Source organism: Eschrichtius robustus, chromosome 7 (genome assembly GCF_028021215.1).
Source record: "Eschrichtius robustus isolate mEscRob2 chromosome 7, mEscRob2.pri, whole genome shotgun sequence".
Classification (NCBI taxonomy): Eukaryota; Metazoa; Chordata; class Mammalia; order Artiodactyla; family Eschrichtiidae; genus Eschrichtius; species Eschrichtius robustus.
The window spans coordinates 90,620,859-90,633,529 of record NC_090830.1 but is presented as its reverse complement, the minus strand read 5'-3'; the positions used below and the strand labels follow the sequence as shown (position 1 = coordinate 90,633,529).

The following is a 12,671-nucleotide window of genomic DNA, read 5'->3' as shown; positions in this document are numbered from 1 at the left end:
AGAAATTATGATTAGCTAGAAACTTTCAATCAAGGGGTGTGAAAGCAATTTGGAAAGGCATCTCAAAGCTCACGTAAGAACTATTACGGTAAAAGTAAGAGAGAATTCATAAGTTAGCATTTATATGCACTTGTATACTAAATTACCAGCTTTTAAAAGATCCCATTTTAAAGTCAAAACAAGCTTTATATAGATACTATATACCAACAATGGGCCATTCTATGTCAACCCAAGCACATGTCACTTGACCTTTCAAACTGGCAGATGTTCAACTCTAAAGGATCGAAGTAGTCATTATCAGTCCTTCCATCACTGATTTCCCACCCGAAATCATACAAATTTGTTCATAAAATTTTTGACTGCCAGTTGAGGTAGGACACCATTGTCTTGGTGCCACTAATCCATAAAATTACTTGCTGTTGATGCTACCAATTAATGTCTTCGTGAAGAATTTCCCACCTGAACCCAACCTCAAGGAATTCTGTGCTATGATCATTAAAAGGCAGCAGCATAAACACTCATGGCTTCAACCCATCTTGCCTGTTAGCTCCCATGAATTCTATTATGAACCAAGAGACCAAAGAAAGTAGTATAATTCACATACATTGAATACCAGTGATTGATGTAACACAAAGTAAAGCTGGCCTGAAAGATAATAACTACTTTTGTAATGTCTATATCTAGAGAAGCATGTATGCTGTCTTTAGCATATTTTGATATGCAATCATGGATGGGTTAGGCGATATGTAATCTATAGGTTTTATCAAATTAAAAATAGATATCAACAGGCTTATTGAAACAGAAAATGAAATTTTTCATTATTGCTATCCTGTAAATACGTTGTCACTATTTCCAAAATACAATATCTCTGCAAAGTAACACTGCATGTTCAAAAATAAATATTATGAGCTTTGATACTATTTCAGTGTCTATAGTGTTGGTTAATGATTAATGGCTCTTCATACTACTGCATTCTAGTCTAGAAATAAGATTTCAACCTTAAACACTTTATTTTGGAAAGATTAAGAACAAAATACAATTTTTTAAAAATAGACATCTTTTGTTAAGGAAAAGAAACTGTCAAAAAAGAATATCATCTGAAATTCATCCTTGCATATCAAGATGTACCTTTCTACAGATGTTTACGTTGCATTGCTATCTATACCTGTGAAGGATAACTGAACTTGCATGAATGTGTGACAGATGTAGTGGACTAACAATAGTCCACCTTCTCTCCCACATTTTTCCAGCCTGTGATTAATTCTAGTCAATGGGATGTGAGTGGGGATCAAGAATAGAAGGGCCAGTGCATAACATCCTTTTGTCTCTTGCCCTGCTTTGGTGATTAGTAACATTCTAGATATTGAGCTGCTGAGCATCTATGTATGGCAGAGTCCTCACCCCACTAGGACCTGTACTGGACACATACTGTGGGAGATAAACCTTGGTTGTGTTAAGTCACTGAAAACTCAAGTGTTTATTTGTTAATAACCTAGTTGTGATATTGTGATTTATAATAAGAAAACCATATTTGGTCATTGTCCCAATTACTGGCACAGAGCTCCTAGAACCCTTGGAATTTCCTAAGTAATAAGAGCAATAAAGGTGAAAGGAGTGCTTTTTATTATTCATAAGAAGTACCTTTCAACTACACCAGAGTTGACTTAATGAGGTTACTTTTGGAAAGTCCCAAAGGATGAGGCTGGTTGCCAGGGAACCAACAAAATAATCAGAGGGTTGGAACTTTTAGTCCCACCAGCCCCCAGACCTCCTGGGAGGGGAGAGGGGCTAGAGACTGAGTTCAATCTCCAATGGCCAAAGATTTAATCAATCACGCCTATGTAATGAAGCCTCCATAAAAACCCAAAAGGACTGGTACAGAGAGCTTCCGGTAAACACATGGAGGTGCTGGGAGAGTGGTGCACCCAGAGAGGGCTCGGAAGCTCCGTGCACCTTCCCACATACTTTGCCTTATGCATCTCTCCATTTGACTCTTCCTGAGTTATGTCCTTTGTAATAAACCAGTAATCCAGAAAGTAAAATGTTTTCCTGAGTTCTGTTAGCCACTCTAGCAAATTAACTGAATCTGAGGAGGGGGTTGTGGGAACCTCCAAATTATAGCCTGGGATTATGATTGGCACTTGAAGTTGGGGCAATCTTGTGGGACTGAGCCCTTAACCTGGAGGATCTGATGCTATTTCCAGGCAGATAGTGTCTACCTGGAATTGAGTAAAATTGTAGGATACCCAGGCTGGTGTCCAGAGAATCTGAGAATTGTTTGGTGTGGGAAAAACTACCTCACATCTGGTGTGAGAAGCATTATGGTAGTAGTGTGAGAGTAAAAGAGACACCTAAGAATGTTTTCCGTTACACTAGTCTATTCTGACTAACACTGAAATTGATGACAGGAGTACGGTGTTACAATTATAAACACAGGATCATACCTTAGTAGTTGAGCAGCAGGCAGCAGGGAAACTAATATCAAAGGCTGGAAAGGTGATCCAGGTTATAGAGCAGCAAGACATTTCATGACACTGTCACCTACAATAACTTGGAAGGCACAGCACTTGCATAATGAACTTGAGCTCTAGAACAGGGGTTGTTGGCAAATTAATGCCTGCCTGTTTTTGTGAAGAAAGTTTTATCGGAACACAGTCACACTCATTCATTACCTACTGTCTATGGCTGCTTTTGTGTTACTATGATAAAGTTGAGAAGCTGTAACAGAGACTGTATCTTATCATCTGCAAAACCTAAGATATATACTATCTGGCCTTGCCTTTACAGAAAAAGTCTGCTGACCCCTGCTCTAGAAGGAGATTGAAAAGCAAAACCTTAGTAGTGGGTATAGGTGGCTATTCGCTACAAATCAAAGAACTGGCCACTTCACAAGAAGAAATAAAAGGGAACAGAGAATCTAGAATTTCAAGGCCTTGCCATTCTGGGAAAGCTAAATGCTACTAGACCTTTCAAAAAGAAAAAAAGAAAAAAAGAAGAAATGGCGGGTTGCTCAGCAAATATCTCCACCTCCTAACCCAATATACTTCTTCACCTTATTGATGGGCCTACAACCAATTCTGGCCAATGGAATGTGAGGAAATGTGATGTTCATCAAATCTGAAGAGAAGTTTTAGATGTGCTTGATTGATTTAGCTTGGCTCTTGCCCTTCTTTCACCATGAGAAAAGGATGTGCCCCAGGGAGGCACTCCTTCAGCCTGGATGCTGAAACCTGGACATGAAACAAACCCTGAACCTGATCCCATGATCTGGAGCGGTGCCACAAAGCCAACCTGCAGATCCCTGAGCAAGCAATAAATGTTGTTTTAAGCCACTGATATCTTGAATTTGTTTCTAATGCACCATTTTCACATGACAATTCTGAAAGCCTTTGATGGAAGAAGACCTGAACAATCTTTCAATTGATGAAAATACCTCAGACTTGCCAACAGAGGCCTGAAAACATAAAGGTAGACATTAAGTCCAAGAATATACAGCCAGTGAGCTACCAGATGTGCTTTGAAAAGAACTGTAATTAAAAAGATAAGAAGTCTCCTGAGTTTCTAAGAGAGATGTACCATTTAAAAAAAACAGCTCCTTAAGCCTGTGACTGTTCTAGCTTTAAAACAATGGTTCTCAAATCAGGGCAATTTTGTTCCCAGGGGATATTTGGCAATGTCTAAGGACATTTTTGGTTGTCACAGTTGGGGAGTACTACTGGCATCTCGTGGGTAAAGGCCAGGAATGCTGCTAAACTTTCTACAATGTACAGGACAGCCCCTCAAGAGAAAGAACTATTCATCCAAAATGTCAATAGTGTCCAGGTTAAAGACTGTCTTAAAGTGACACTTGGGCCTCCAATCTTTAACAGATAGGAACCTGTGAAACATGGGCAGCCCCCAATGAGAACACACTTTCCAATACCCACTTCAGATATACTCAAGAAGGCTAGCAGAAAAGACTCTCCACAGGGTGGAGCCAGGTACCGCAGAGAAGAGTGGACAGAGTGCTCCTTGCAGAGATCAGATTCAGGGTCTAATCAAGGAGTAGTCTTCCCCACCACAAGGGCAAAAGGACGCTAACAATGTCTACACAACAGAATTCCAAATTACAAATAAATAACGACTGCATTTTTCAATTTCCCAAATGGGATTGTTTATTGTAGTTACCCTGACCCTGTTTGACCACCGTATCTAGAGAATGGGGGGAGGGGGAGGAGATGCAAGTGACCAGATAATTTGGTCATTTTAGTTCTAATATTTCTGGACCAAAAGGAGAAATATCTGGATTAATGTAGAGATTACTATGTATCACTTAGCACTAAATGCCTTGATAGGCTAGGACTCAGGGTTATCTTCCCTAAGGAGGGGGTGACTAGGTACTAGGTGTGGAATAAAGGAAGCAAAGGAATGCTTGATAAGCAGAGCAGAATGGCACAGACCATTCTGAAGTCGGCCTCCCCCCATTTCCCAGTTCCCTTACAATGAGGCAGGTCCTTATGACTAGTTCTGCCCATGGCCTTAGACCCAGTACATTCCACCCGGCTTTTTCTTCCCCTGACACAGGGACCAGCAACTATCTAGATGCTGGAGCCTTATACAGCTTAGCTTGGATCTCTGAGCAAATATGTGGAACTCCATCCCCCACCCTGACTTGTACTGAACCCCTAAAGGATGAAAGCTCAGGTTATTTTATCAAGCAAGTAATCTCAGACAAGCAGAGAGGGTAGGTAAGGGTAAGGGGAATTTAGGAGTAAAGCACAGAGGTGAGTATCAATTGTGGCCTCAAGACCAGCTGCAGAAATGGGTGCTATGGTTTATCCCATTAAACTTCTTGTAACTTGCTCAAGGAACAGACATCAAATAAAATCCTGGAAAAACAGTTTCCAGAACTTACCGTATGAAAGAAGTAGGAACAAATGGCACCAGGGGTGGCCTACGGTGGGTGCTGTGATACCTGCTCTGAGCCTGGGTTCAGGACTTAGGCACTCATTCTTCCAGCTTCTAGCAGTGTTGACTACTGACAGTTTTTAGCAAATCTCTCTCCAGGAACTGCCCTCAGCCACAGAGAGCCACTTTTTCCAAAGTCTGCTCTCCAAGACCAAGGGCTGCTTGAGTCACCAGTTGAGGCCTCTAGAGTGACTGCATCCCATTTCTCCCCTATGTCTATTTTTTACTTCTTTTACTCCCCACAGATGTTGACCCTGAGGGGACTCCCCATTAAACTTCTTACATGTCAATATATCTCCATCCTTGAGTTTGTTTCCCAAACAGCCTGATCTAAGATAAAGGCATATTTTTCATCGCAGGTAACAGACCCCAATATGTCTCTAATTAGCTCAAATTTATTGTGTAAATTTTCTATAGTTGTACTATATTTTAAACACTTTATCTGTCTATACGAATGGAGTATGTTAGAACATCCCAATAACTATAATTGCGTTCGTGCAGTTCTTCTATTTTCTACAGTTTAAGCTTGGCAGACTGCAACACTACTCCACGTATAAAGTTCTTGACAGTTATTTATCCGAATAAGTGTATTATACCCTTTATCCTTATAAAATGATGGTTTATAACAGTATTCAACTTCACCTCATTAAATAGAGATATCCTTGTTTTCACATTTGTATTCTCCCAGTACATCTTTGCCAAAACCTTTGCTGTCAGCCTTTGGGAGTTAGCTACAACTGTCTGCGTTATAGAAACATATACATGTTGGTGGTGGGTTTGTGTGTAGGTCAAAATCTGACCTTTTAATGAAGAGGTAATCGCATCTACAAATTATGTTATATATTGGTCTTCTGTAATTTAATGTTTCCTTTTTATGCTTCTTACTGTTTCTTTTGTTTTCAACCTTCTGTCATTTGATCTATGTGTCTGTTTTACCCACCTGCTACCCTCATTAATTTGAAAATTTTCTATTTGGAAGATGTTACTTTACTATAATCAAATTAACTTCCATGGTTGCAGATTACTTTCCTGATCCATAGGACAAAGTTAACAAACAAAAACAAAACCCAGAAGTCTAACTCACTTGCTTGTAACAATATATGAGCATGGGATGAGGAGGATAATGTACTCACCCATCTAAAGAGATTTCTCTTATGTTGCTTAAAGATGGCATTTACATATAATATTATAGCAGTTTTATATGGAATATACAAAGCAATTCAATTAGAATGATAACTAAAGATAAGCCTGAATATCTCAGATACATAATTAGTTTAAAATAGTTAACTTGAGCACAAACTATGTATTTATTTCCTTTTATGAGTTAGGCTATTTGATACAAGGTAGCATAGAAATTTCCTTTAATGAGTTAGGCTATTTGATACAAGGTAGCATAGAAATTTCCTTTAATGAGTTAGGCTATTTGATACAAGGTAGCATAGAATGAAGATATAATTCCACTGAATTAAATAATTTTTCAAGAAATTCCTTTCAAATTAGATGCAACACTTTTAAAGAATAAGCTAGAATTAAAACTAAAATACAAAAACATAGGCCCACACAAAAACTTGCACACAAATGTTCATGTCAGCATTACTCATGATAGACAATGGTAATAATTCCTTAAGTGACAGTCCCTTAAGTGATGAATGGATAAACAAAATGTGGTAGATCCATATAGTGAAATGTTATTTGGCAATAAAAGGAAATTAAATACTGATACGTGATACGTATGTGGATGAATCTTGAAAACATTATGATAGGTAAGAGAAGCCAGCCACAAAAGACCACATACTACATAATTCTATTTATATGAAATGTCCAGAATAGGCAAATATATGGAGACAGAAAGTAGATTAGTAGTTGTCAGGGCTGAGGTTGAAGGGGTCAGGGAAGAATGGAAATTGAAGGCTAACAGTACAGGATTTCTTCAAGGGGGACAAATATGTTCTAAAATTAGATTGTGGTCATGGTTATACAACCTTTGAATATAATAAATAACCCTGAATTGTACACTTTAAATGGGTAAATTGTATGGTATGTGAATTATATGGCAATAAAGTAGTTAAAAAACAGAGTACAAAAATATAAAATATTTCAGAATATGTAAGAAACACAACACTGGTGAATACTTAATTGTATGTAATTGGTAATGATAGCAGGATATTTTATATACTGCTTCATTTAAGAACAAAAATAACCTTATATTAATCTATATAAATCAGTGAAATACATCACCACAAGAATATGATGAAAGGCAGTGATGTCAGCAAAAATGGCAAAGAAGTAGATAGCTCCACAGAAGATCAGAATAAACTTTTTCAGAAATGTGAAAATAGTCAAAGGTTTACAACAACCAAGTGAACACAGAATCGAGAAAAAAACAACTTAAAAACAATAGAAAATATTTATGGGTGGTGTTTTTATTAGCCCTTGCCCTACCCATCTCCCTGGCTGGCTGGGTGGGTGGGGGTTCTTGAAGAAAGCAGCCTGCATTCTTAGTACTGGACCCCGGTCCAGGGCTGGACAGACAGCATTTCTTGAAACCACTGCAAGCCAAATAAATAACTTACTCTGTCTGGAACGAAACATCAAAGTTGAGGAAAACAAGACACGGCATACCATCAAACATACCAACAAACACATAATGGGAATCCCAAAAGGAGAGAAGAGAGAAAAAAGGGCAGAAAGAATACTTGAAAAAATAATGACTGAAAACGGCCAAATTTAATGAAAGACATGAATCTACAAGTTCAAACTGCTCAATGAACTCCAAAAGGATAAAAAGCAAAGAGATCTGCACTGACAATCATTATACTCAAACCACCAAAAGACAGACAATCTTGAGAGCATCAAAAGAGAAGCAACCTGTCAATTACAAGAGATTCTCAATGACATTAACAGATGGTTTCTCAAAAGAAATCATGGAGGCCAAAAGGCAGTGAAATGGCACATATAACGTGCTGAAAGAAAAAAAATGCCAAACAAAAATTCTATATCCAGCAAAAATATCTTTCAAGAGTGAAGGAAAAATTAAGACATTTTGGGATAAATAAAAGCTAAGGGAGTTTGTTCCTAGTATACCTGCCCTAGAAGAAATGCAAAAGGGAATCTTTCAGGTGAAAATAAAGGACACTAGACAGTAACCTGAAGTCATATAAAGAAATAAAGAATACTGGTAAAGGTAATTATGTAGGTAAATACAAAGGTCAGTATTATTGTATTTTGGGTTTTTAACTCCTATTTTTTTTCCCAATATGACTTAAAAGACAAATGCATTAAGCAACTATAAATCTACCTTAACAGGAACCCAGCATATAAATATGTAATTTGTGATAACAGCAACATAAACGGATAAGGACAGGTTGTATAGAAGCAGAGTTTTTGTATACTATTGATGCTAATGTGGTAATAATTCAAAACAGACTGTTATAAGTTGAAGACGTTAACTGTAACCCCCAAGGTAACTTTTAAGAAAATAACTGAAAAATATACAGAAAAGGAAATGAGAAGAGAATTAAACAGTACACTGCAAAAATAGCAATTGAACACAAAAAAGGCAGGAATGAAGGAATTAAGGAACAAAAAGATATGACATATAGGAAACAAACAGCACAATGGCAGAAGTAACTTCTTCCTTATCATTAATTACTTTATATGTAGATGGATTAAACTCTCCAACTAAAATCAGAGAATGGTAGAAAGGATAAAAGAAACATGATTCTACTGTAAGCTATGTAAACAAGAGACTCACTTTAGATTCAAAGGCATAAACAAGTTGAAAGAATGGAAAAAGATACTTCATGCAAATAGAAACCAAAAGAGAGATAGAACAGCTATACTAATATCAAACAAAACAGACTGTAAGTCAAAAGTTGTTACAAGAGGCAAAGGAGCAAAATACATATTGATAAAAGGGTCAATACATCAAGAAGATAAAGCAACAGTAAACATATACATACATAACAACAAAGTCCCGAAACACCTGAATCACAAACTGACATAATTGAAGGGACAAGTAGACAATTCCACAATAATAGTTGAAAACTTCTATAACTTACTTTCATTAATTGACAAAATAACTAAACAAAAGATCAATAAAGAAATAGAGAACGTGAACAACCCTATAAACCAACTAGACATAACAGACATATATAGAATACTCCCTCCAAAAATTCAGAATACATAATCTTTCTAAAGTACACGTGGAACATGCTCCAGGATAGATCATATGTTAGGCCACAGAACAAGCCTCAATAAATTTCAAAAGACTGAAATCATACAAAGTATCTTCCCTGACCACAATGGAATGAAGCTAGAAATCAAGGAAAAGGAAAACAGGAAAATTCACAAATTTGTAGAAATTAATATTCTTAATCTTAATGGGTCAAAGAACAGTTCACAGGGAAATTAGAAAATACTTTGAGATGAGAGAAAATGAAAACTGAATATACCAAAATTTAGGTAATGCAGAAAAAACAGAGCTTGGAGGGCAATTTTATAGCTGTTAACACCTATATTAATTAAAAAAAAGAAGAAACATCTCAAATCAATAACCTAACATTCCACCTTAAGAAACTAGAAAGAGCAAACTAATCCCAAAGCAAGATGATGGCAGGAAATAATAAAGCTTAAAGTAGAGATTAACAAAATAGAGAACAGAAAAATAAAGAAAATCAACAAAACCAAAAATCGGTTCTTTAAAAAGATCAACAAAATAGATAAACCTTTACCTAGACTAAGGAAGAAGAAAGAGAGAAGATACAAATAAATAAGTTAAAAAATGAAAGTTGGGACATTATCACCAACTTTATAAAACAAAAAGGATTGATAAGAAATACTATGAACAGCTGTATACCAACAAATTAGATAACTCAGATGAAATGGACAACAGATTATTTTCTTCCTAGAGACACACATTACCAAAACTGACTCAAGAAACAGAAGAGCTAAACACATCTATAAAAAGTAAAGACAGTAAATCAATAATCAAAATCTTTCAAACAAGAAAAGCTCAGGACCAGATAGCTTTCTGGCAAATTCTACCAATCAATTAAAAAAGAATTAAGACCAATCCTTCTCAAACTCGTCCAAAAAACAGAAGAGGGAGAAACACTTCCTAACTCATTCCAAGGTCAGCATTACCTTGATACCAAATCCAGACAAAAACATCACAAGAAAAGAAAACCACAGGCTAAGATCACATATGAACACAGGTGCAAACAATTCACAACAAAATGCTAGCAAAACAATTCCAATAGCATATCAAAAGGATTGCAGCACCGCGATGAAGAGTGGCCCCCGCTTGCTGCAACTAGAGAAAGCCCTCGCACAGAAACGAAGACCCAACACAGCCATAAATAAATAAATAAATACTTAAAAAAATAATAATAATGACCTTCGATATATGTTAATGACATTAAAATTTCCTTAAAAAAAAAAAAAAAAAGGATTGCACACGATGACCAAGTGTGACTTACCCCAGGAATGCAAGGGTAATTCAATACACGAAAATCAACTAGTATAATATACCACATTAATTGAATCAAGGAAAAAACAAATATATGATCATCTCAAATGATGGAGAAACACATTTGACAAAATCCAATATCTTTTCATGACAAAAACACTTAAACCAGGAATAGAAGGTATGTGCCCTATGTAAAGACACGTGTGATATTTGCCCTCAGCTACACGTGATCTCTAGGCCAGTGGAATGCCTGACTGACAGCAGTGTCTTTGTTTGCCTGGGAGTTTCTGTCACAGGACAGTCTAACAACGCGATTTATAACTGGGGCTTTGGGACACATGTCAGTTCCAACCTCTGGAGAAACAGGAGAGTAAAGGTATTAGTGTGAACCTTAGGAAGCGTTGGAGACTAAAAGTCAGCCAGGCAGGCAGTATGTGCCTGAGCAGCAAAAAAAACTTTGGGAGGGGTGGAGAAGATGGCGGAAGAGTAAGACGTGGAGATCACCTTCCTTCCCACAGATACAGTAGAAATACATCTACACGTGGAACTGCTCCTACAGAACACCCACTGAACGCTGGCAGAAAACGTCAGAACTCCCAAAATGCAAGAAACTCCCCCCATACTTGGGTAGGGCAAAAGAAAAAAGAAATAACAGAGACAAAAGAATAGGGACGGCACCTGCACCAGTGGGAGGGAGCTGTGAAGGAGGAAAGATTTCCACGCACTAGGAAACCCCTTCGCGGGCAGAGACTGCGGGTGGCAGAGGGGGGAAGCTTCGGAGCCACGGAGGACAGCACAGCCACAGGGGTGCAGAGGGCAAAGCGGAGAGATTCCCGCACGGAGGATCAGTGCCGAGCAGCACTCACCAGCCCGAGTGGCTTGTCTGCTCACCCGCCGGGGCAGGCGGGGCTGGGAGCTGAGGTTCGGGCTTCGGTCGGATCGCAGGGAGAGGACTGGGGTTGGCGGCGTGAGCACAGCCTGAAGGGGTTAGTGCACCACAGCTAGCCGGGAGGGAGTCCGGGAAAAAGTCCGCAGCTGCCGAAGAGGCAAGAGACTTTTTCTTCCCTCTTTGTTTCCTGGTGCGCGAGGAGAGGGGATTCAGAGCGCCGCCTAAACGAACTCCAGAGACGGGCACAAGACGCGGCTATCAGCTCGGACCCCAGAGACGGGCGTGAGACGCTGGGGCTGCTGCTGCCGCCTCCAAAAATCCTGTGTGCGAGCACAGGTCACTCTCCACACCGCCCCTCCTGGGAGTCTGTGCGGCCCGCCACTGCCAGGGTCCCGTGATCCAGGGACAACTTCCCCGGAAGAACGCACTGCGCGCCTCAGGCTGGTGCAACGTCAAGCCGGCCTCTGACGCCGCAGGCTCGCCCCGCCTCCTCCGTACCCCTCCCTCCCCGCGGCCTGGGTGAGCCAGAGCCCCCGAAGCAGCTGCTCCTTTAACCCCATCCTGTCTGGGCGGGAAACAGACGCCCTCAGGCGACCTACACGCAGAGGCGGGTCCAAATCCAAAGCTGATCCCCAGGAGCTGTGCGAACAGAGAAGAGAAGGGGAAATCTCTCCCAGCAGCCTCAGAAGCAGCGGATTAAAACTCCACAAACAACTTGATGTGATGCATCTGTTGAATACCTGAATAGACAACTAATCATCCCAAATTCAGGAGGTGGACTTTGGGAGCAGGATATATTAATTTTTCCCCTTTTCCTTTTTTTGTGAGTGTATATGTATATGCTTCTGGGTGAGATTTTGTCTGTATCGCTTTGCTTTGTAATAGCTTTATTTTACTTCACTATATTATAGCCTCTTTCTTTCTTTCTTTCTTTCTATTTTTTCTCCCTTTTACTCTGAGCCGTGTGGACGAAAGGCTCTTGGTGCTCCAGCCAGGCATCAGGGCCGTACCTCTGAGGTGGGAGAGCCAACTTCAGGACACTGGTCCACAAGAGACCTCCCAGCTCCATGTAATACCAAACGGCAAAAATCTCTCAGAGATCTCCATCTCAACATCAAGACCCAGCATCACTCAATGACCAGCAAGCTACAGTGCTGAACACCCTATGCCAAACAACTAGCAAGACAGGAACACAGCCCCATCCATTAGCAGAGAGGCTGCCTAAAATCATAATAAGGCCACAGACACCCCAAAATACACCACCAGACGTGGACGTGCCCACCAGAAAGACAAGATCCAGCCTCATCCACCAGAGCTCAGGCACTAGTTCCCTCCACCAGGAAGCCTAGACAACCCACTGAACCA

At 39.5% G+C, this 12,671-nt stretch overlaps 1 protein-coding gene across 3 annotated transcripts in view; it reads right to left on the bottom strand.

Annotated features, from left to right (window-relative positions):
* The window catches only part of MAPK8 (mitogen-activated protein kinase 8), a 113,521-nt gene that overhangs the window by 15,143 nt on the left and 85,707 nt on the right, over positions 1 to 12,671 (bottom strand). The window lies entirely within an intron of this gene.